The sequence below is a fragment of the Rana temporaria genome, chromosome 1, assembly GCF_905171775.1.
Source record: "Rana temporaria chromosome 1, aRanTem1.1, whole genome shotgun sequence".
NCBI lineage: Eukaryota > Metazoa > Chordata > Amphibia > Anura > Ranidae > Rana > Rana temporaria.
The window spans coordinates 551,676,453-551,699,746 of NC_053489.1; the positions used below are offsets into that span (position 1 = coordinate 551,676,453).

Here is a 23,294-nt window from a genome sequence, read left to right on the forward strand (position 1 = left end):
GTCCTCCTGGGTTGGTTTGATGAACTGGTGTGACATGCGCCTGAGGATTGCAGGGACAACTTGGTGCACACACCTACTCATGGAGGATTGGGACATCCCAACCACCATTCCACCTGTGCGTTGAAAAGATCCACTTGCCAGGAAATGCAGGGTTGCCACTACCTTGACCAGTGGCTCCACTGCATGTCCACGATGTGTCTGGCTGGTGATGTCATCATGCAGGATTGTGGCTAATTCCAGGATGACTTCAGGGCTGAATCTAAACATGCGATACACCTCCATATCACTCATGTCAAAGATGTTCCTGCGCACTCGGTATATCCTCTCCCGTGCCCTCCTACGAGTCGGTTCACTCTATAGTATTGCTAGAACCATAGCTGCCCCTGGCATGTTGGCACACAGATGTGAGGTCCAGAAAGTGTGGGTGCTCTGCTTATTCAGCTCGTCCGTATTGGTGCTGCTGTAGTTGCTCTCCAGCTGACCTGTGGCCATCTGTTGCTAACTTGCCCCTGCTTTTATAATGTGCAAGTTTGCCCGGGGAAAACAGCTTGCACGCTTGGTGTGCAAACTGCGCCTCACCCGCGCAGGTTTTTTTGAATCAGCGTTAGTTCCTCATTTGCATATTTGCTGAGGGAAAACTGAGAGCGCAAGTTGCACCCTGCGCAAAAATGCCCATTAATTGCGCCGGGGCAGAAAAAACTGCGTGCGTTGAAAAATGCCTGATTTCAGGCTTAGCTTGTTTTCTGGGTCATCCGCATATTTGCCTGGGCGCAAATCCGTACTTGCGCGGCGCATATCGCGATTGCGCCCGCGCAAGTCGTACATGAATCTGGGCCAATGTATACTGCAGCCCTAAAAATATACCTCACCATTATGATTATGTAGTACTGTATGTAGTTTGTAAAATAGAAAAATGTATACTTACCTATCGGTAACTTTCACACGTAGGTATAGCTCCACCCCCTACCCAGTCACCGGACCGGTTAAACTAAAAATGAAATTCCCAACATAAAGGAATATTCTATTAAAAATGTGAAGCCCTGGGAGGATTTTGTATGTTGCCATGCTTTAGCATCAGAAAGAGAGAGTTCTTGATAGGTAAGAATTAAAATTAAATAAATAGGAGGTAGAATTAACTGGAACCCCCATACTCTCTATATAGCTACATCATGGGAGTGTGGCACTATGGATCGAAGATCCCTTAGGGGTATCACTAGCAGGAGCTGAGGTGGACTCAACAAAGATCATATCCAAGAAGAAGAGAGTTTCCAAGAGGTAGAAATAGTCATGAATGACCGTGAATGCTGAAACCAAGAATAGAAGAATACTGAGAACTCTTATATTATCTTATAACGTGTAATATGTCCTATGCTTGGTAAAGGATAGGACAGTGGGATGCTAGTGAGTGTATAGGTGAGGTTCAGTTAGTGAAAGTGGAAAGTGATGAATTAACTGCTTGCCGACCAGCTGCCGCAGTTATAAAGCGGCAGGTCGGCTCGGCTGCGCGAGATCACGTAGCTATACGTCATCTCACGAATCAGCCAATAGGGGCGCGTGGGCAATCAGCGATTTTTATCGGTACTGCGACCTTATGACACTTCAGACACTTTTGACACATTTTTGAGACCATTGGCATTTTTATAGCGATCAGTGCTATAAAAATGCCAATGGTCCCAAAAATGTGTCAAAAGTGTTCGAAGTGTCCGCCATAAGGTCGCAGTACCGATAAAAATCGCTGATCACTGCCATTACTAGTAAAAAAAAAAAATATTAATAAAAATGCCATAAAACTATGCCCTATTTTGTAGACGCTATAACTTTTGCGCAAACCAATCAATATACGCTTATTGCAATTTTTTTTACGAAAAATATGTAGAAGAATACGTATCGGCCTAAACGGAGGAAAAAAAATGTTTTTTTATATATATTTTTGGGGATATTTATTATAGCAAAAAGTTAAAAATATTCATTTTTTTTCAAAATTGTCGCTCTATTTTTGTTTATAGTGCAAAAAATAAAAACCGCAGAGGTGATCAAATACCACCAAAAGAAAGCTCTATTTCTGGGAAAAAAAGGATGCCAATTTTGTTTGGGAGCCACGTCGCACGACCGCACAATTGTCAGTTAAAGCGACGCAGTGCCGAATCGCAAAAAGTGGCCCGGTCATTGACCAACAATATGGTCCAGGGCTGAAGTGGTTAATAAAATTAGAAACCAAATCACCAGAAAAATTAGATGAGATCAAACCCAGATGTGCCAGTTGAATTTGTAAGAAAATAAATGACTGCACATCCAGGAATTCCGATTGTTGTTTAAAGTGATAACACCAAAGACACCAACACGAGGTCACGTAGACACGTTTCACACATACATCTTGTGCTTAATCATGATAATGGTAATGATTAAGCACAAGATGTATGTGTGAAACGCGTCTACGTAATTCTTAAAATCCACAAAAGGGCAGACATTTAAACCCAAAAAATGTCAAAATAAAAATTAAAAGTAATCACCACAACAACCATATCAAAAAAATGTAAAGGTCATCAATACACAGTTTGCGTAATGCATAATGCATAATGCCCCTGTTGAAGTCTTCTTAGACTAAACCGGTCGGGCACATACCCTGGTCCACACCACTTCCATACTGCGCAAACTGTGTATTGATGACCTTTACATTTTTTTGATATGGTTGTTGTGGTGAATACTTTTAATTTTAATTTTGAAATTTTTTGGGTTTAAATGTCTGCCCTTTTGTGGATTTAAATTTTTTAACTTTTTTACGCTATGAGGAGTCACTTTCCTTGTTTTTTTTTTTTTTCATGTTTGGAGCCCACTGAGTCCATTACTAGCTGGTTTTGCTTCACACATTTCCTATATCCTGAATTGGAGCAGAAGGAGTCACCTTAAGTTGATCTACACAACATCCTGGCGAGGAGACCACCAATCCAGTGGGAACAAGGAGCATTACCACAGCATTGACCAGATTGGGCAATCGGCCCCCTACAGAGAGTGTCTGAGCCTTGAACTCTAAAGCCCCGTACACATGGCCGGGTTTCCCGTTGGGAAAACTGCGGGGAGAGTTTTGGCTGGAAAAACCGGCCGTGTGTATGCTTCCTCGCAGTTTTCCCGACAGGAAAAACTGCTGGGAACTCGGCGGGAAAATAGAGAACCTGCTATTTTCCCACTGGGATTCCCAGCGGTTTTAAACCCGGCAGTTTCCCTATGGGGAAACACTGGGAGGGAGCATACACATGGCAGGGATTCCCGGCCAAAGCTCTCCCTGCAGTTTTCCCGATGGAACCCGGCCGTGTGTACACAGGTAAACTTACCGAGCAGGTTCTTGGGTTTCTCGTCGGGATTCCCAGCGGACTTTATACCGCTGGGAAACCCGGTCGTGTGTACACGGGGAAACTTACCGAGCAGGTTCTTGGGTTTCTCGTCGGGATTCCCAGCGGACTTTATACCGCTGGGAAACCCGGTCGTGTGTACGGGGCTTGAGGGTCCTGACACTTCATCTCATATCAAGGAAGGAAATGTAGTATATCTTTTCCCGCAGGGATCAGAGGCTTAAATCCTTTAGAACATACAAATTATGAAATGTTCTTTCACACCCTAGTATACATGAGGTTTGTAGTAGGTGTCCTAGCTTTTAATAGGGTTTTAATCACCAAAGATGAGCAGTCCGGGAAAGTCAGTCTTTGCCTCTCAGCCTCCAAGGTTGAAATTTGGTTGAGTTGTCATGTAGCACTTAGTCCAGCTGTAGAAGGTCTGGAATCTCAAAAGGAAGAATAGGAGGTTTCAGGGCCAGGTACTAAAAGAGAGAATGCCACCACCACAGGTGAATGATTGATAATAATACACCTGGAAAACTGTGAATCCTGGTGAGGCACCTGAAGATCATTGGAATTGGTGATGTATATATGACAGATTCCCACTGTGACTGGTTTCTAAGTATCTGTGGCATCCCTAGGAACTACTGATGTCACCAGGAATTCCACACTCCTTTCAAGCAAAGGAACATGGACAGCAGTGGTACAAATGGCCACATTTGTCAATGACATTGACTTAATGTGGCCATAGCCTATTTGGTCAAAGATGTCACCACTATTCCCACCCTTTCCATTATCTACGGTAGCTGATGACAGCTTGAGGAGCAGTCATTCAACTAGTGGTAACGTTAGTATTGGTTGTGTGTGACAGGTCATTGTTTTTTTTGTTTACCCCAGACTCATTCACATACAAGGGGAAAGTATCTGGTCGGTCCCCTTATTAGTAAAGGGAGATTCCAGATTCAGATAAGCCCCCCACCTGCAGACACTCAACCAGCAGTCATGGTTGTGAGGATGAGGCCCTTGTTTAAAAAAAATTCTACTCCTGGCACAATAATATTTAAAAAATAAATTGACATTAATACATGTTCACCAGGGTAGTGCTCCATTCCCCCCTCCCAATATTTTTGACACACCCATGCCTATTACCCCAGAAATATGGCATTTTTTTTTTTATTTGACTGATTTGGCCCTCGTTAATTTACCTGGGGTGCAGTTTCAGCATTCAAACCTGTTTGAATTTAATCGAACCCTGCTCAAACTGAATCAAGGGCAGCTCGGATCATCACTACTGAATACTAATTTACATGAATTAACTGCATACTCTTTTCAGAATGTAGTCTTTTTTTTTTTTTACATAAATGCAAACTTGGTCAAAAAAAGGTAACAGTGACATCTAGTGGATAAAAGGGGTCAACAAACGAGCATACTGTAATAATATAATAATAGAGTAAATATAATACAAACATAATAATTTAATATAAATGTAAACAATGATTTAGGATATGGCATAGATGTATGTTAGATTACAGAGAAATCTGGCCACTAAATTATTATAATGTTTTTTTTTTTTCTGCTGCGATCCCATGTTATTACAAGCTCCATTTCAATACAGGATAAGCCACACTGGCCTTGTGTACAGGAGCAGTAGTGAAATGAGCTGCCAGGGCATTACTGTCAGTATATTAACCCTATTTCCAGTACAATATGTTTTGTGTTAAGGGTTACAAATAGCAGATCTATAACATTTACAGCCTGTGCAATTGCAGTCAGCATTCAGGGTCTTTAAAATGAATCTTTGCTTTGCTTATGCAGACAGGGATGCCATGGAAAAAAGGTTGGAGGGGTATTGTGACTTAACATAGTAAAACCGTGCCAGGTTTTTATTACCACTATAACTAAAACATCATATAAGTGACCAAAAGTTCTTATTTTACTCTGCAATTTGTCCCGTTTATAATGGCGCTGGTATTTCTCTATTGGATATAATTAGTGAATCAGCCAATGCAAAAAAAAAAAAAATGTACAGAAGTACAACTTTAAGGGTGACATTGGAATTACACAAAACCTTTAAATTACAGGTTTGGGTGATGCCTAATGCCGCGTACACACGATCATTTTTCGGCATGAAAAAAACGTTGTTTTTCAAAAACTTCATTTAAAATGATCGTGTGTGGGCTACACATAATTTTTCAGGTTCTGAAAAACGACAATTTTTTTTTCGAACATGCTGCATTTTTTAACGTCGTTTTAAACAATGTCTTTTTTCGGGTTGTAAAAAATGATCGTGTGTGGGATAAAACGACGTAAAAAACCCACGCATGCTCAGAAGCAAGTTATGGGACGGGAGCGTTCTGGTAAAACTACCATTCATAATGGAGTAAGCACATTCATCACGCTGTAACAGACAGAAAAGCGCAAATTGTCTTTTACTAACACGGAATCAGCTAAAGCAGCCCAAAGGCGAATGGAACTTCCCCTTTATAGTGCCGTTGTACGTGTTGTACGTCACCGCGCTTTGCTAGATAATTTTTTTAAAACGATGGTGTGTAGGCAACGTCGTTTTAATGATGAAGTTGGGAAAACATCGTTTTTTGGACATGCTGAAAAACAACGTTTTTTTTTCATGCTGAAAAATGATCGTGTGTACGCGGCATTACAGCTATACATGGTGTTACAGAACAGCACAATGTTAAAGGGGAGCCATAAGGGGAAGCTCAGCTCATCTGTCCCCTCCGCTGCCACATTTGGCACCTTTTGGGGGGGAGCGGGTACCTGGTTCGGCCCCCATCTCCTTCTTCCACAGCCGGCCCATTTACAAGCGTGATTTCTGCATGCGCAGTAGGAAACACTAGGAAACCGGCTGTGAAGCCGCAAGACTTCACTTCTGGTTTCCCTTAGCCAGGATGGAGGCGGCAGCACCCGAGAGCCGATTCAAGAATTGGCTCGGGTAAGGACAACGCTGGATGCCTGGACAGGTAAGTGCCCTAATAGTAAAAGTCAGCAGCTACAGTGTTTGTAGCTGCTGCCTTTTAACTTTGGGGGGGGGGGGTAGGGGGGCTGGAGCGCTGCTTTAAGGAACCATGTCAGAGAACTCACACAGCAAGTGCTCATCCTCACGCAGCAACTGCTAACCTCCGTTCTGCTAACACCAATGACACAGCAAGTGCCCATCCTCATGCAGCAGCTGCTAATCTCTGTTCCGCTAACACCAATGCGCATGTGCGGAATCTTAGAGTGAGGCGAACGGCGAATGGGCATGTGCAATGGAGTATCATGCGATTGCGTGCGCGCGAGTGCGCATGCGCACGCTTCCACAAATACTGGCACACGGCGCCCTATATAAACAGAGATTCTGCCCAGTTTCAGAGCTGGATCGTTTTCAGCTTGTTCCTGTGTTCTTGTACTTTTGCCTGACCGACTCTGCTCCTGAAAACCCGGCTTCCCTCTGACCATTCTCCTGGATTCTCCTTACCTGCCTGCCTTTGTGTTCCAAACTGACTCTGGCTTGGACTTTGACCACGGCTGATGGTGTACCTCGCTGCCAACCTGTTCTGTTGATTCTGATCTGATCCCTGACTACCTAACATGTTTTGAGACCCTTTTGTATAAATTGTGTACCCTAGACTGTGTCTTGCTGTACGCTAAACCAATACTCCACTGGTGTGTGGTAGCGATGGAAGCAATCCTTGATGCAGAGACCAGGATAGCCAGGACAGGTGGGACAGAAAAAATGTGTGTCATGCCTAATTCCGTATCTACTATAGACACAAAAACTTTTTTGGGGGGTGACCCTAGGGTCAGGGTACCAGGAAAGACATCAGTAATATGCCTGTCATGCAGCTGGCTCACTGAATCTGGATTCGGAGTTTGGGCCACAGCACCTTTTAGATGCAAAAGGGCTGAAACAATCGCTTCCTTAAATTTTAGGAAGGATCCACTACTTCCTGTTGCTTTGTAAATAACAAAAGCAATATATAGAGTCAATTGAAATAAACATTCAGACACTTTTTTTGTTCCAGAGCCTGGCTCTGCAGAGACACTTAGTACGGCTTTATCATTTGATTGTTGAAGTATACGCCTCCCATATTAAGATAACTGTATATACTCGAGAATAAGCCGACCCGAATATAAGCTGAGGCACCTAATTTTACCACAAAAAACTGTTAAGACTTATTGACTCGAGTATAAGCCTAGGGTGTCCATCTGCATGCCTCACTGTGCCTCGCTTTGCCTCACTGTGTCCATGTGCATGCCTCACTTTGTCCATGCCTCACTGTGCCTCGCTTTGCCTCACTGTGTCCATGTGCATGCCTCACTGTGTCCATGCCTCACTGTGCCCATGCCTCACTGTTTCCATGCTTCACTGTGTCCATGACTAGACTTATGTTAAACATGGGAGTATATAGAAGGGGTGCCCAGCTTTGAAAAATCGGTACTCTATGGCCGTAGGTCCCCTAGACAGCATATTTTTCACACTTGTGAAGGAAGAGTGGGGCTATATGTGTGCCAAGTTTGGGGTTCAGGGGATAGCCGGCCAGTACCGGGTCCCCAAAGTTACAGGATAAATGACCGTTTAACATGGGAGTCTATGGAACGGGTGCCCGACTTTAAAAAAAATCGGTGCTCCAAGTCCCCCAGACAGCAACTTTCCACACTTGTAGAGGAAGAGTGGGGCTATATGTGTGCCTAGTTTGGGGCCGGTACCGAGCCCCCAAAGTCCGGGAGATCAGGTGCAACAAGGTGACTCGAGTATAAGCTGAGGGGGGCATTTTCAGCACAAAAAAATGTGCTGAAAAACTCGGCTTATACTCAAGTATATACGGTACATTCGTGGACACAGAGAGGCTTTGCAATGACACCAGATGCCATTCAAATTTGGACTGTCGTATCTGTGTGAATGGAAGGCAGGTCATTTGTCCTTCCATTTCACTGAAAGTAATTCACCATTCCAAGAGCAGTTTTCCCCCCCTATCAATTATTGAGTCTTTGGGGGAAGCCCTAGCGATTAGGTCACACGGTGCCACAGCAGCCAATTTCAAGATTGAATAAATGTCTAAAAAGTGGCACGCTCGTATTATAGACCCCAGATCCTTCCGAAAAAAAGTGTACCTGTCTTGTAGCTATTGCTGTCACAAGGATGTTTACATCTCTTGTGACAGCAATAACAGTGATCAACAAAAAATAATGTAAGACAATAGTGTAAAAAAAATGTTAATAATTAATAACCCCCAATTTTTTTTACAGTCCCCCCATTTCCCCATGCTAGCGTGCAAAATTGAGCGCGTGCGCACGCAGACCTTGATTGTCCCATACATGTAAAGTATCGCCGCAAAAAAACGCTGCACAAATACCATGTGACATAAACAATTGCAAAACCCACCAATTTATTCTCTAGGGCCCCTGCTTTAAAATATATATATAAATTTGGGGGGGTTCTAAGTAATTATAACACCATACAGTGAATTTCCATGAATCCTGTCTGACTCTATGTATGTTTTTAAACATTGCTGGAATGCCATACATTTGTATATTTATTTACTCTTCTTTAATATTCTACTCTAGAACATAAAGAATTCTTGCTTAAATATACCCCTGAAGAAGGAGACATATACGTACTCCGAAATGCGTCAGGATGCAAGATAAAAATTACAGTTTGTACTATCATGATGTTATCATGACAATATTGTAAATATGTTCAAATATGTCAAGTGTTTTTTATATATGCTTTTTATACATCCTATTTAATAAATAATTTAAAACTGTACACATACTTTTTGGAAGACTTTGTGCCTTAAAAGTCCATCACAAGGAGATTTTTGTTTCCCTCTATTAATACTGGATGTGGCACTTATAATATGCATTATGCCTTTACTTTTCAGAGCAGATAAAAGCAATGAAAAAAAGAGGCAGCCCGGTTAGTTATTGTATGTGATTATATACTCTTATTTTTTACAATCGATGCAGAGATGGTAGCGTACTTTTGTAACTTATAATTAATATGTTTAAGGTTGTGTTAAACAGAAACTTGTAGCCTTTAAAGGGTCACTAAAGGAAAAACATTTTTTAGCTGAACTGTTTACAGGGTATAGAGACATAATAGTTAACTGATTCCTTTTAAAAATGATTAAAAATAGATAAAAAACAATCATATAATGTACCTGCAGTGTAGTTTCGTTTTTGCTGTTGTTTGCTGGTTTTCTGATGTACAGAGAGCCACTAGAGGGCAGTCAGCCAATAGAGGGCAGTGATACTTTGTCTAAAACTCCTCAGCACCAATCCAGTTTCGTTTTACACACAGTAATCACACCTCCTTGATTAGTGACCACAGTGAGAAATCTCCCAGTACTGTGGTTATCAGGAAACAGGCAACCAGGAAGTGTCCAGAACAGAGAGGAATTACAGCAACATCAAAGCAAAAACGAACAATGAGGACATGAAACCAGGACTGCAGTAAGGTAAAGGAAGCTATTTAGCTAAAAAAAAAATTCCTTTAGTGACCCTTTAATGTACGGCTAATCTGGAAACGAGGCAACTGGAACAGACTGTAAGCATTCCACATCTAAATACTCAAGCTTCTCCAGTTGTCGCCAGAAGTATTTGGTTATACTCTTCTTTGTTTTATTTTGCATTTAATTCTAAAGATGATATAATTTGTTGAGAATATGGAATGCCAACCTTTTGTTCACTATACCAAAAGTTTGCTAAATGTACAATGTAACTTGACAATCACCAAATAAAGATAATTTTGACAAGGAAAAAAAGAGGCAGCGTTTACTTCCTCTTTAACAGGCCTCAGGCTCCCAGTCCCTAAGGGAGCCGCGAGTGCCCCCTTCCTGCTGGGGGCGACATTTGGGAGCATAACAGCCTATAGCTTGTCAGTATTTCCAGCAGCTCTCTCTTTGGGCACTAAAGGGCCCCTTTTTATGTGGACCTGTGGAAAATTGGTGGGAAAAACAAGCCAATTAATCCCTGAGATCCACCACACATCTACCATGTAACAGTTTCACAGGAAAGACAGCAGACTTGACCCAGATAACTGCAGAAACTACAGAACATGAGTCGGCACAGAATAAAAAAACATTAACCCTTCTGTAGGCACCTTCCTACAAGATTGAACCTATTTCTCTATCTATCTATTTATCCATAAGACCTCATGCACACTGGGTATTTTTACAGTTGCTGTTTTTGGCGTCAGGCCTTTTTTTTTTCCTGCAGCCAATAAACTCAAAAAAACATGGGCTTTTATGAGCGTTTATTGGCATGAGCGTTTTCAGGCTGATTTTATTAGGCCAAACATAAGAGAGAATTAGCAAGTGTAATTATACAAGCAATTATTAAGACAATCACATTACTCTGAGAGATATGGTTAAACACCTGTAGTATTCTGACTACCAGCTAATAACAGAATTGAACTGCCTATAACTAGCAACAGTACATAAGGACAGTCCTAACTTGCTATAACAGCCCCCGTTTTATCCCACTGGCTATATTGATATATAAAAATAAAAAAAATGCTGGCCGGCAAAGTTGGGTCCCTTGAAAAAGGCACAATACTTTCCAGCAGACAAATTAACTTGTATGGTGTTAGTCTCTTACCAGATCCAGGGCCCCCTCTTCTGGGTCTCTGGACATTCTGGAGTTCTGATTCACTTCAAATCAGTCAGGGATAGAAGTTTCTGATGATCTCTCTCTTTCAATCCTGCTGAGACAGCCCTTCTTTTCATTCATTACAAATGGTAGGAGTGCTCTCTAGTACAGTCTGATCTCACCAGACATCCAAATCACACCCTCCCAGGGAGAAGGTTCTCAGTCTCTTTGCTTCTCTGAGTTCTCACCCGATTGTGGTCAGATTTGGCAGGGATTTGTTTATCCAGCAGCAGCAACAGCGACAGTTCAGTCTCTCTCCATCATAGACAAGCTGTGAAGTGCCTGGTAGGGAAGCCTGACATGATTAAGAAGGCCCCATCACACCCCTGACTCAGGGCCCCTGATAGAGTGGACAGGTGGCACAAGAGCGCAAAGTGGCACGAGTGCCAATTAATCTTGCTAGCAGCAGGGTGTTCAAGCTGGAGCAGAAGGAAGCTGACAGTGGACCACAGCGAAATGGACTGGCTGGGTGACAGCAAGTAAGTAGCAGGCTGGAACAGGCAGGTACTGGCTGATGGACAGACAGGAGATGAGCAGGTATTGGCTGTTAGCAGTCAGGTGGTGAGCAGATATTGTCTGTTAGCAGTCAGGTGGTGAGCAGGTATTGGCTGTTAGCAGTCAGGTGGTGAGCAGGTATTGGCTGTTAGCAGTCAGGTGGTGAGCAGGTATTGGCTGGCAGTGGGCAGCTGACAAGTAGGTGCTGGCTGGTCAACGAATAGGTGAGGAGCAGGTAGCTGCTTGGAGTGGATTGGTAAAAAGCAGGTAGAGGAACAATGGAGATATGCTAGGTTAGAAATAGGGATGAGCTTCGTGTTCGAGTTGAACCCATGTTTGAACATCGTATGTTCAAACGTTCGTCGAAATACGAATGTTACAGGCCGTTCGCGCCAAATTCGAGTGGCGCGTCATGGCCCATAATTCACTGTGGCAGCGCAGTGCATTGCTGGCTGATGATTGGCCCAGCATGCACTATGACCCGCATGCTTGGCCAATCACAGCGCGCAAAAAACGGAGAGAAATAATTGGCCAAAGCCAGGGTGGCCTTGGCCAATTATGGCTCAGGGGGTTTAGTACACGCCCCACACTATAAAAGGCCGCCTGCAGGTCGGCCTTGTGTAGTGTGTTGCGGCGGTGGTTAAAGACAGACAGAGAGAGAGAGAGACAGTGTCATTTTTTCTAGGTAGATAGAGCAGGCAGGCTAGTCAGTTAAAGTTACAGTGTGTAGAGGATATATATGCATGCCAGGTGTTGTACATATATTTATACACTGTATAGTTTAGCTATATCAGCTATTCCTAATTTACATGCAGGTGATTGTGCTAGCTGCAGTAATCTCACGTGGTGCATTGCCTGTGTCCTCTGTAGTTTTCACCTAAAGCTACTTGGTGTGTACTGCACGTGTCCTCTGTAGTTTGCACCTAAAGCTACTTGGTGTGTACTGCCCGTGTCCTCTGTAGTTTGCACCTAAAGCTACTTGGTGTATACTGCCTGTGTCCTCTGCAGTTTGCACCTAAAGCTACTTGGTGTGTACTGCCCGTGTCCTCTGCAGTTTGCACCTAAAGCTACTTGGTGTGTACTGCCCGTGTCCTCTGCAGTTTGCACCTAAAGCTACTTGGTGTGTACTGCCCGTATCCTCTGTAGTTTGCACCTAAAGCTATGTAGTGTGTGTACTGCCTTTGTCCTCTGCAGTTTGCACCTAAAGCTACTTGGTGTGTACTGCTCGTGTCCTCTGTAGTTTGCACCTAAAGCTACTTGGTGTGTACTGCCCATGTCCTCTGCAATTTGAACCTAAAGCTACGTAGTGTCAGGGCACTGGCCTTTCACGGTCACATTCCCCAGTTGGCTCTGGGTGGAATCAAACCTAGGACCTCTCCATTACAGGTCCAGCTCTTTGCCTCTGAGCCACTGCTCAGTGTTATTCTGCTTGCTGTTCGTTGGAGCCTGGTTCTGAATCTGTACTACTGTGGACCAATCAGTGGCCTGAGCGGCCTATTTAAGCCAGCCCCTTCCTCCTTGCTAATTGCTGGTTTGTTGTCAGCTTTACCCTGTTGAAAGAACCTTGAAACCTGGATACCTTGACCTGTTTGACCCGGATTGGACTTTGACTATTCTCTGCCTTCTCCTGCACTTGACCCCTGGCCTGCTTATCGGATCTGCTTACGTCTCCACTCCTTGACCACCGGCTCTGTTTCATTGGACTCTCTACCTTCCGGAATCCCTGATCACCTGGCTTGTCTTCTGATTCTGCTTTTGTTCCGCCCTGAGCGGGCTCTCAGCCCCGTGGACTCTATTTGTTCCTGCATCGCTGCTTCTACCTGCTTCAGCCTCACCGGAGTTTCCAGATCGCATCTTCCGTGACTTACCTTCAAGTGACCTCCCGCTGCAGGCAGCCGGTGCCTCTTTGTGCCCCTCCTCGCTGTCTCCACCTCCAGGGGGTGAGGTGCACAGAGTCGCAAAGGTAGCCGCCCTCGGCATCTCGGCCTCGGTGAGTACTTACCTTAACGGTTCTGACACGTAGTGTGTGTACTGCCTTTGTCCTCTGCAGTTTGCACCTAAAGCTACGTAGTGTGTGTACTGCCTTTGTCCGCTGCAGTTTGCACCTAAAGCTACTTGGTGTGTACTGCCCTTGTCCTCTGTAGTTTGCACCTAAAGCTACTTGGTGTGTACTACACGTGTTCTCTGTAGTTTGCACGTAAAGCTACTTGGTGTGTACTGCACGTGTCCTCTGCAGTTTGCACCTAAAGCTACTTGGTGTGTACTGCCCGTGTCCTCTGCAGTTTACTCCTAAAGCTACGTAGTGTGTGTACTGCCTTTGTCCTCTGCAGTTTGCACCTAAAGCTACTTGGTGTGTACTGCCCGTGTCCTCTGTAGTTTGCACCTAAAGCTACTTGGTGTGTACTGCACGTGTCCTCTGTAGTTTGCACCTAAAGCTACTTGGTGTGTACTGCCCGTATCCTCTGTAGTTTGCACCTAAAGCTACGTAGTGTGTGTACTGCCTTTGTCCTCTGCAGTTTGCACCTCAAGCTACTTGGTGTGTACTGCCCGTGTCCTCTGTAGTTTTCACCTAAAGCTACTTGGTGTGTACTGCACGTGTCCTCTGTAGTTTGCACCTAAAGCTACTTGGTGTGTACTGCACGTGTCCTCTGCAGTTTGCACCTAAAGCTACTTGGTGTGTACTGCCCGTGTCCTCTGCAGTTTGCTCCTAAAGCTACGTACAGTAGTGTGTGTACTGCCTTTGTCCTCTGCAGTTTGCACCTAAAGCTACTTGGTGTGTACTGCCCGTGTCCTCTGCAGGTTGCACCTAAAGCTACGTAGTGTGTGTACTGCCTTTGTCCTCTGCAGTTTGCACCTAAAGCTACTTGGTGTGTACTGCCCGTGTCCTCTGTAGTTTGCACCTAAAGCTACTTGGTGTGTACTGCACGTGTCCTCTGCAGTTTGCACCTAAAGCTACTTGGTGTGTACTGCACGTGTCCTCTGTAGTTTGCACCTAAAGCTACTTGGTGTGTACTGCCCGTGTCCTCTGCAGTTTGCACCTAAAGCTACTTGGTGTGTACTGCCCGTGTCCTCTGCAGTTTGCACCTAAAGCTACTTGGTGTGTACTGCCCGTGTCCTCTGCAGTTTGCACCTAAGGCTACAAGGTGTGTGTACTGCCTTTGTCCTCTGCAGGCCATTAGTATGTCTGGAAGGACAACAAGGAGAGGCAGAGAGTCACGAGGGCAAGCAGGGTCAGCGTCTTGAGGCAACAGTGCTGGTCGTGGACACGGTGCATCCTCATCAACACGTGGCCGTTGGACACGCTTGTCCTTGTTTTCGGCAGCTGGCCGTGTTGATCCGCAACATGACGAAGACTTGGTAGAGTGGATGACCAAGCCATCCTCATCCTCCTCATCCTCTCTCACCCAGGCTCAGGGTACTTTGTCTGGCAAAGAAGCTGCCAAGGCGTCCTCTTCCCTCTGCTCAATGGCATCAGTCACTCCTTCCCTAGCCCCACCATGTCCTCCTGAGGAGTCCCCCGAACTGTTTGACCACAGTGTTGGGTACATGCTGCATGAGGATGCGCAGCGTTTTGAAGGCTCCGATGATGGTACACAGATAGAGGAAGGCAGTAACGTGGGCCCAGAGAGAGGGGGTGCCTAAGAAGGACAGCAATCTGGCAGTCATGTTCCCCCCAGCTGCAACATACTGCCAGGTTTTCTACAATGTTGAGGAGGGAGGGGATGATGAGGTCACTGACTCTACGTGGGTGCCTGATAGGAGAGAGGAGAAGGAGGAGGAGGCACAGGCACAACTCCAACGAGGCAGGATGCCCTCCAGGGGCCAGCTTAAACGCAGCACACCGACTGCATCACAACGCAGAGCTACGCATATGCAGGGCACTGCTGTGTCTCAGCGTTATTTCAAAAGTTCTTTGGTGTGGGCCTTTTTTGAGGCGAGTGTATCAGATCACACCGCTGCTATTTGCAACATATGTCTCAAGCGTATCTCGCGTAGCCAAAACATCATCCGCTTGGGCACCACATGCTTGACCAGACAGATGTCGACCTGCCATGCAGTTCGTTGGCAAGCGTACCTCAAAGACCCACACCAAAGAACATAGCGGACCTCCCCTTGCCCCTCATCAGCTGGGATCTCCAACCCCACTATACCCTCAGTCCTCTCTGAAGCCTGCACTGATAGGACTGAAGGTGTAGAATTAGGTGTGTCACAGCCTAGTACATGCGGGCAATCTACTATCGGTACACCAATGGCAGCTTGTACCAGGCAAATTTCCCTGCCCCAGCTGCTGCAGCGCTGAAAGAAAGTTCTCTCCCAGCCATCCACATGCCCAGCGGTTGAATGCTAGCTTGGCTAAATTGCTAGAACTTCAACTGCTGCCTTTTCAGTTGGTAGATTCTGCCCCCTTTCGTGAGTTTGTGGAATGTGCGGTACCTCAGTGGCAATTTCCCAAACACCACTTTCTCTCACGGAAGGTGATTCCGGCTCTCTACCGCCATGTGGAAGGCAATGTCCATGCCTCGCTGGACAGGGCGGTCAGTGGTAAGGTGCATATTACCGCTGACTCATGGTCCAGCAGGCAGGGACAGGGACATTACCTATCTTTCACGGCGCATTGGGTGACTCTGCTGGCAGCTGGGAAGGACGCAGGACAAGGTACAGTAGTGTTGGAGGTTGTTCCGCCACCACGCCTCCAAAATGCTACTACTGGTTGTGACACACTTCTCTCCTCCACCCCCTCCTCTTTTTCCTCTGTGGCCTCTTCCTGTGCGGATGTGTCCTCGGAACCAGCTGTGCTCCGTAGGCGTTCAAGGGGCTACGCAGGCAAAGAGATGCCATGCGGTGCTTGAGCTGGTGTGCTTGGGGGACAGGAGCCACACTGGGCCAGAGGTTCTGTCAGCTCTGCAGGGGCAGGCTCAGAGGTGGTTGACGCCACGCCAGCTTAAGCCAGGAATGGTGGTTTGCGACAATGGCACCAACCTCCTCTCTGCCCTGCGACAGGGACAACTGAACCATGTGCCCTGTTTTGCTCATCTCCTTAATTTGGTGGTGCAGCGGTTCTTGGGCAGGTACCCGGGCTTACAGGATGTCCTGAAGCAGGCCAGGAAAGTCTGTGTGCATTTCCGACGGTCATATAATGCCAGTGCTTGGCTGGCAGACCTCCAAAGGGAATACAACCTGCCCAAGAACCGCCTAATCTGTGACATGCCCACCAGGTGGAACTCTACGTTGGCCATGCTGCAGCGGCTGCACACGCAGCAGAGGGCCATCAATGAGTATCTGTGCCAATATGGCAGCAGAACTGGGTCAGGGGAGCTTGGTTTTTCCCCACGCCAGTGGGCCATGATCAGGGATGCATGCACTGTCCTGTCACCATTTGAGGAGGCCACGAGGATGGTGAGCAGTGACAGTGTATGCATCAGTGAGACTGTCCCTCTTATTCACATTTTGGAGCACACGCTGCATGGAATAATGGACAGGGCCCTTGAGGCAGAACAGAGGGAGGAAGAGGAGGACTTCCTTACCTCTCAAGGCCCCCTTTATCCAGACAGTGTTCCTGCTTGCCCGACTATCACACAGGAAGAGGACGAGGAGGAGGATTGTGTCAGCATGGAGGTGGAGCCTAGCACTCAGCATCAGCAGCAGTCTTCAAGGGATCAATTACAGTCCCAAGGAACCCATGAACTTGTACGTGGCTGGGGTGAGGTGGCTGCGGATCATGTCGTCCTCAGTGACCCAGAGGACTCCGCAGCGAATGCCTCAGCAAACCTACGTTGTATGGCCTCCCTGATCCTGCAAAGCCTGCGGAAGGATCCTCGTATTCGTGCTATCATGGAGAGGGATCATTACTGGCTGGCAACTCTCTTTGATCCACGTTACAAGAATAAGGTTGCGGACCTTATCTTGACGGCGCAGAGGGAGCAGAAGATGAAACATCTTTGGGAGGCCTTGCAGAAAGGTCTGTGCAACACGTTCCCAGAGACTGGGGGGTTACAAAATCCAGGTCCTGGACAACGTGTTGCTGAGGCTTCGGTCAGTCACAGAAGGAGCGGTGGAGAAGGTGGCTGTCTGACCGATGCGTTCAGACAATTTTTTAGTCCGCAGCCCCAAAGTATGACCGGTTCCAGCAACCATCGCCAGCGTCTGTTTTACATGGTGCGGGAATACATAGGGGCAAGATCAGACTTGGACACCTTTCCCACCGAAAATCCTCTGGCTTACTGGGTCTTGAGGATGGATCACTGGCCAGAGCTTGCACAGTACGCAATTGAGCTACTGGCTTGCCCTGCATCCAGCGTTCTTTCAGAATGCACATTGTAACCGATCACAGGGTGCGCCTCTCCACCGACTCGGTCGATCGACTGACCTTCATAAAAATGAATCAGGCTTGGATCACCACCAGCTACCAAGCACCTGATGCTGATGTAACTGAGTATTTTTTTTGAAATGTTAGATCCCTTCAAGACTGCCTATGCTGATGCTAAGTGACTATCCTGTTATGCTGAGTGACTATCCTTTTCCTCCTCAATGATCATGCTGATAGCTTGTAAGAACATTTTTGGTTCTGGGCACTGCCACCAGTGGCTAAGGCCCTATTGTTTTGCCCCTGTTAAACAGGGGCACGTAATTACAATTTTTGATGCAATACTTTGCAGCGGGCTCATTCCTGCGCTCCAACTAGAGTATCTGTGAGGGGTTGCAGTGTTGTGGCACCAGCACCAGTGCCTAAGGCCAAATTGTTATGCCCCTGTTTAACAGGGGCGTGTAATTACAATTTTTGATGCAATACTTTGCAGCGGGCTCACTCCTGTGCTCCAACTAGAGTATCTGTGAGGGGTTGCAGTGTTGTGGCACCAGCACCACCACCAACAAAGGCCCAATTTTTCTGCCCCTATTCAACAGGGGCATGTAATTACAATTCTTGATCTATTATTTCACAGCAGGGCCCATTCCTGTGCCCACCAAGAGTAACTGTGAGGGCTTACAGAGTTGTGGCACCAGCGCCAGCACCAAAGGCCCAATTTTTCTACCACTGTTCAACAATGGCATGTAATTACAATTCTTAATATAATAGTTCACTCAGCAGGGCGTTCCAGCGCCCACCAAGACTAACTGTGAGGGCTTACAGTGTTGTGGCAACACCAACACCAAGGGCCCAAATTTCTGCAGAGTATATATGGCAGGCCCCTACTTTCAAACATCCAACTTACAAACGACTCCTACTTGCAAATGGAAGGAGACAACAGGAAGTGAGAGGAAATCTACCCCTAGGAAGGGAAATTCTCTTCTGTAAGAGGTGTCTCCTGTCCACTGATGCTTTATCACCAATCCTTGTTTTACTAAAAAAAACAAATTTTCAAAACATCATTTGTCATTGGGACAGAAAGTGAATTGCAATCTTCTGAACAGACAGCAAAACAAATGTTTACAGGGGTGATAACCCCTGAAAACATCTCTATGTTTTCAGAAAAGCTTAAAAATTGATTTTATGACTGGAGCTACACTCAGGGCTGTCTTAATGAGGGGGCACACCTGGGCATTGCCCAGGGGCCCCAGTTGCATGGGGGGCCCTTGAACTTCCCCAAAGCAGCTTGTCCTTGAGCCCACGCTGACCTAAAATTTGGGGCGCCATGATGGCACTGAGAGTGATAGATGCACAGGGGAGGCAGTCTGCCTCCTACCTACTTGATGTCTGTTTACCTGCACTGTCATCATTGTAGGGGCCCCAGAGCATTACTTTGCCCAGGGGCCCATGATGCTATTAAGACTGCCCTGGCTACACTTTAAAAAAGTACTAGTTCAAAATTACAAACAGATTCTACTTAACAACAAACATGCCTGTCTTGTTTGGACCGCCTGTATAATGCTGTTCAAAGTATATAGGGCCAAAGGGGCTTGTAATGACCTGGGGGGAGTGGGGGGAAACCCATGCTATTTTTCTCAATGATTTTCATCCATATTGCAGGGACCAAACATTACATTAAAGCCGCAAGCAGTCTTAAATTACCTTTTTCTTATAGTAATCTCATTTTGAGCAGGGACAGTTCTAAACACGTGCCACCTCACAGGCATACAATAGACACCCAGCAGGTACGATATTTAAAGGAATTTTTCTTTTTTTTTTGTTTCACTTTAAGCATCATTAAAATCGCTGCTCCAGAAAAAACAACCGTTTTTAAAACTTTTTTTTCCATTGATACATGTTCCCTGGGGCAAGACCTGGGTTCTCAAAGATGTTTTCCGACAATAACTTGCATATTAGGCTTTAACCACTTAAGCCCCGGACCAATATGCTGCTAAATGCCCAAAGGCGTTTTTACAATTCGGCACTGCGTCCCTTTAACAGACAATTGCGCGCTCGTGTGACGTGGCTCCCAAACAAAATTGACGTCCTTTTTTCCCCACAAATAGAGCTTTCTTTTGGTGGTATTTAATCACCTCTGCGTTTTTTTTTTTTGCGCTATAAACAAAAATAGAGCGACAATTTTGAAAAAAATATTTTTTACTTTTTGCTATAATAAATATCCCCCAAAAACATATATAACATTATTTTTTCCTCAGTTTAGGCCGATACGTATTCTTCTACCTATTTTTGGTAAAAAAAATCACAATAAGCGTTTATCGATTGGTTTGCGCAAAATTTATAGCGTTTACAAAATAGGGGATATTTTTATTGCATTTTTATTAATTATTATTTTTTTACTACTAATGGCGGCGATCAGCGATTTTTTTCGTGACTGCGACATTATGGCGGACACTTCGGACAATTTTGACACATTTTTGGGACCATTGCCATTTTCACAGCAAAAAATGCATTTAAATTGCATTCTTTATTGTGAAAATGACAGTTGCAGTTTGGGAGTTAACCACAGGGGGCGCTGAATGTTTTAGGCTTCACCTAGTGTGTGTTTACAACAGTAGGGGGGTGTGGCTGTAGGTCTGATGTCATCGATTGTGTCTCCCCTATAAAGGGGATGACACGATCGATGCGCCGCCACAGTGAAGCACGGGGAAGCCGTGTTTACATACGGCTCTCCCCGTTCTTCAGCTCCGGGGAGCGATCGCGACGGAGCGGCTATAAACGAAGGGAATCCCCGAGGGAATCCTTCCGCCGCACGCAGCGGGGGGGGGGGGGGTCCCCCGATCGGACCCCCCACCCGCTAGAAGGCAAGGACGTATATATACGTCCTTCTGCCTGTCCGTGCCATTGTGCGGATGTAAATAGTCGTGCGGCGGGCGTTAAGGGGTTAAAATGAGCACTTTTGAATTCGAACGTTCGAGTCCCATAGACGTCAATGGGGTTCTAAATGTTCGCGCGAACGGTCGGTCTGACCTGTTCGAAGGTTCTGGTGCGAACCGAACGGGGGGGTGTTCGGCTCATCCCTAGTTAGAGACTAGCAGTACAGTGGCAACAGGAACAGGCAGAACCAGAGTTCAGGAAGCAAGCTGAAGACAGTGCAGGCAGAGTTAAAAGGATGGTCAGGAAGAGCCAGGTAGGTAACGGTATGAGATGCAGGTAAGGTGTCGCAGATCACACGAGAGACGCTGTAGATGAGTCAGCACTGAACCTGATCACTGGCAAACACATTAGTGACAGATCTGCATGTATGAGCATTGTGTTGCTTTTATGCACGGTTATGTAAATTGTACATGCGTTTATATATGTCGCATTGCAGAAAAATGCAGACAGGCAGCAGATTTTCTTACAGGTCTCTGCCACACATGAGACCAGCATTTTGGAATCGCAGGTACACAGAAAACAATGGTTTATCTTTGCAGAGACCTGTGTTTTCTTAGTGTAGAAAAACGCACATAGGGCTCATTCACACCGCGTCCGGTGACCTGCGTTTTTTTTCTGCACTGGCAGGGGGACACAGAGAACGCCATTGTTTTCTGATGCCGCAACACACATTAAGGGCCAGTGCACACCATAGAAATGCAGTCCGAATGCGTTCAAGATGCTTTTTTGCATGCACGTTTTTGATGCGTTCCAGTGCGTTTTCGCTGTGTTTTTGATGCAGTCCAGTGCCTCCCCCCTCTTTTTTCTTAACCTTCAATAAGTACATGTATGTTCCAGTGCGTTTTTGATGCGTTTAGCTGCGGTCCAGTGTGTTTTTGTTGTGTTTTACAGCCCAGTGCAGTAAAAATGCAGCATGTTCTCCTTTTTTTTCTGGAACTGGAACGCACTGGAACTGCAATCACCAGTGTGAACTATACCATTGGAAACCATATAACCTTATTTCCTTGCGTTTTTGATGCAGTAAAAAAAAAAAACGCACTGGACTGCATGTGGTGTAAACTGGCCCTAAGGGCTCATTCACAGCAGCTGCTGCATTGCAACACAGTGACTGCTGGGGGGTGCAGTCCGGCTGGACCAGCGCCAATACTGGGGCAACTCACTGTATCCTTAGGCGCCTTTCACACTGGGGCGTTTTTCGAGCGTTTTTCAAGCGTTATACGAGTGTTATTCGAGTGTTATTCGAGCGAAGCCTCATCTGCAATCCCAATGTGCTGGTAAAGCACCACTAAGACCCTAACATTTTAGGGCGTTTTTGCAGTGCCTCAGGGTGATTTATGCCCGAACGCCGAAGCCGCCCGAAAAAAAGGGTCCGGGACTTGTTTTGAGCTTCAGGCGTTTCGGCGTTCGGCGTGGAGATGTGAACAATCTCCATAGCCGACAATGTAAAATCACCCCTCCAGCATATTGCAGGCTGCAATAGCGGCGGGCGTCTGGCGTGAAAACGCCTAGATGTGAATGGAGCCTCAGTGTGAAAGGGCAAGGCGTTTTTACAGCGCTTTCAATTCATTTCAATGGAGAGGGGCGTTTTTGGAGCGTTTTTTTCAGCGCCCAAAAGCTGCTCCAAAGATGCTGCTTGCAGGACTCAGTGTGAAAGGGTCCATTGAGATGCATAGAGAGCGTTTTATGAGCGTTTTAATAGCGCTATTTTTAATAGTGTGAAAGGGGTCTAAGGCTCTGTTTCCATTACTGCGAGTTGTTGTGCGACTTGACACGTGTGAAGTCACATGACAAGTCAAAACCCAATTATATTTCAGTGGTCCCTGTTCTCAAGTCGCAGTGACTCCATAAAAGGCTCTTGCGCTACTTTTTTCCGACTCCGGGGCGACTTGTTCTCACATGGTTTTCACCGGTCGCATGACATTGTATTAAAAATCGCATCGCAAAGTCTCATTGTAAATCGCGCGACTTTGGGGTTGCAAAAGTGAAAACAGAGCCTAGATAAACTTTATCAGGTGATCCGCGCTGCTCTGGAAAGACGTACTGCACAGAGCATGTTTACTGCACATTGTGTTGCAGGATTGGTGCAGCGGGACCGCGCTGGGATAGCCGTCCAACCCTGTCTCGCCACACCTGGTGTGAATGGACCTTAGTGCATCAAAACACATAAGACATTACTGCACATGGATTTCCTGTGTACAGGATGGATGATCTATAAATGAATGCAATGCCCCAGCCATTGGCAGCACAGAGCTGTCTGCACCCAGGAAGGGATGAGTTAATAGGGATGCTGGCAGTGTGACAGACATCTCCCTCGTCCAATGGGATTGTAGTGTGTCAGGGTGTGATGGTGATGTGTCTTCCCCTGGCCTGGTGAGATCAGATCTGTGAATGTAGTGTGTGTGTGTGTTTCCTGTACAGTGATAGAGAGGACCCGACTGGGGAGAGGTAAGTGTGTGATCGCTGGACCATGCCCCCCTCCCCCTCATCCTCCTGTCACCCAGCCCCTCCCCATCTGTCATCCTGTGTATCCCATACACATCCGGGTGTTCCCTGCATCATACTGATCAATACGAGTTGTC

At 46.0% G+C, this 23,294-nt stretch overlaps 1 protein-coding gene across 1 annotated transcript in view; it reads left to right on the plus strand.

The window, feature by feature from the left end:
• Window positions 1-23,053: 23,053 nt before the first annotated feature.
• Window positions 23,054-23,294, plus strand: part of WDR17 (WD repeat domain 17) — a 168,208-nt gene continuing 167,967 nt past the window's right edge. Inside the window, exon 1 of the mRNA XM_040333663.1 lies at window positions 23,054-23,160. The gene's annotated coding sequence lies outside the window, so the exon portion shown is untranslated. The remainder of the gene's footprint in view (window positions 23,161-23,294) is intronic.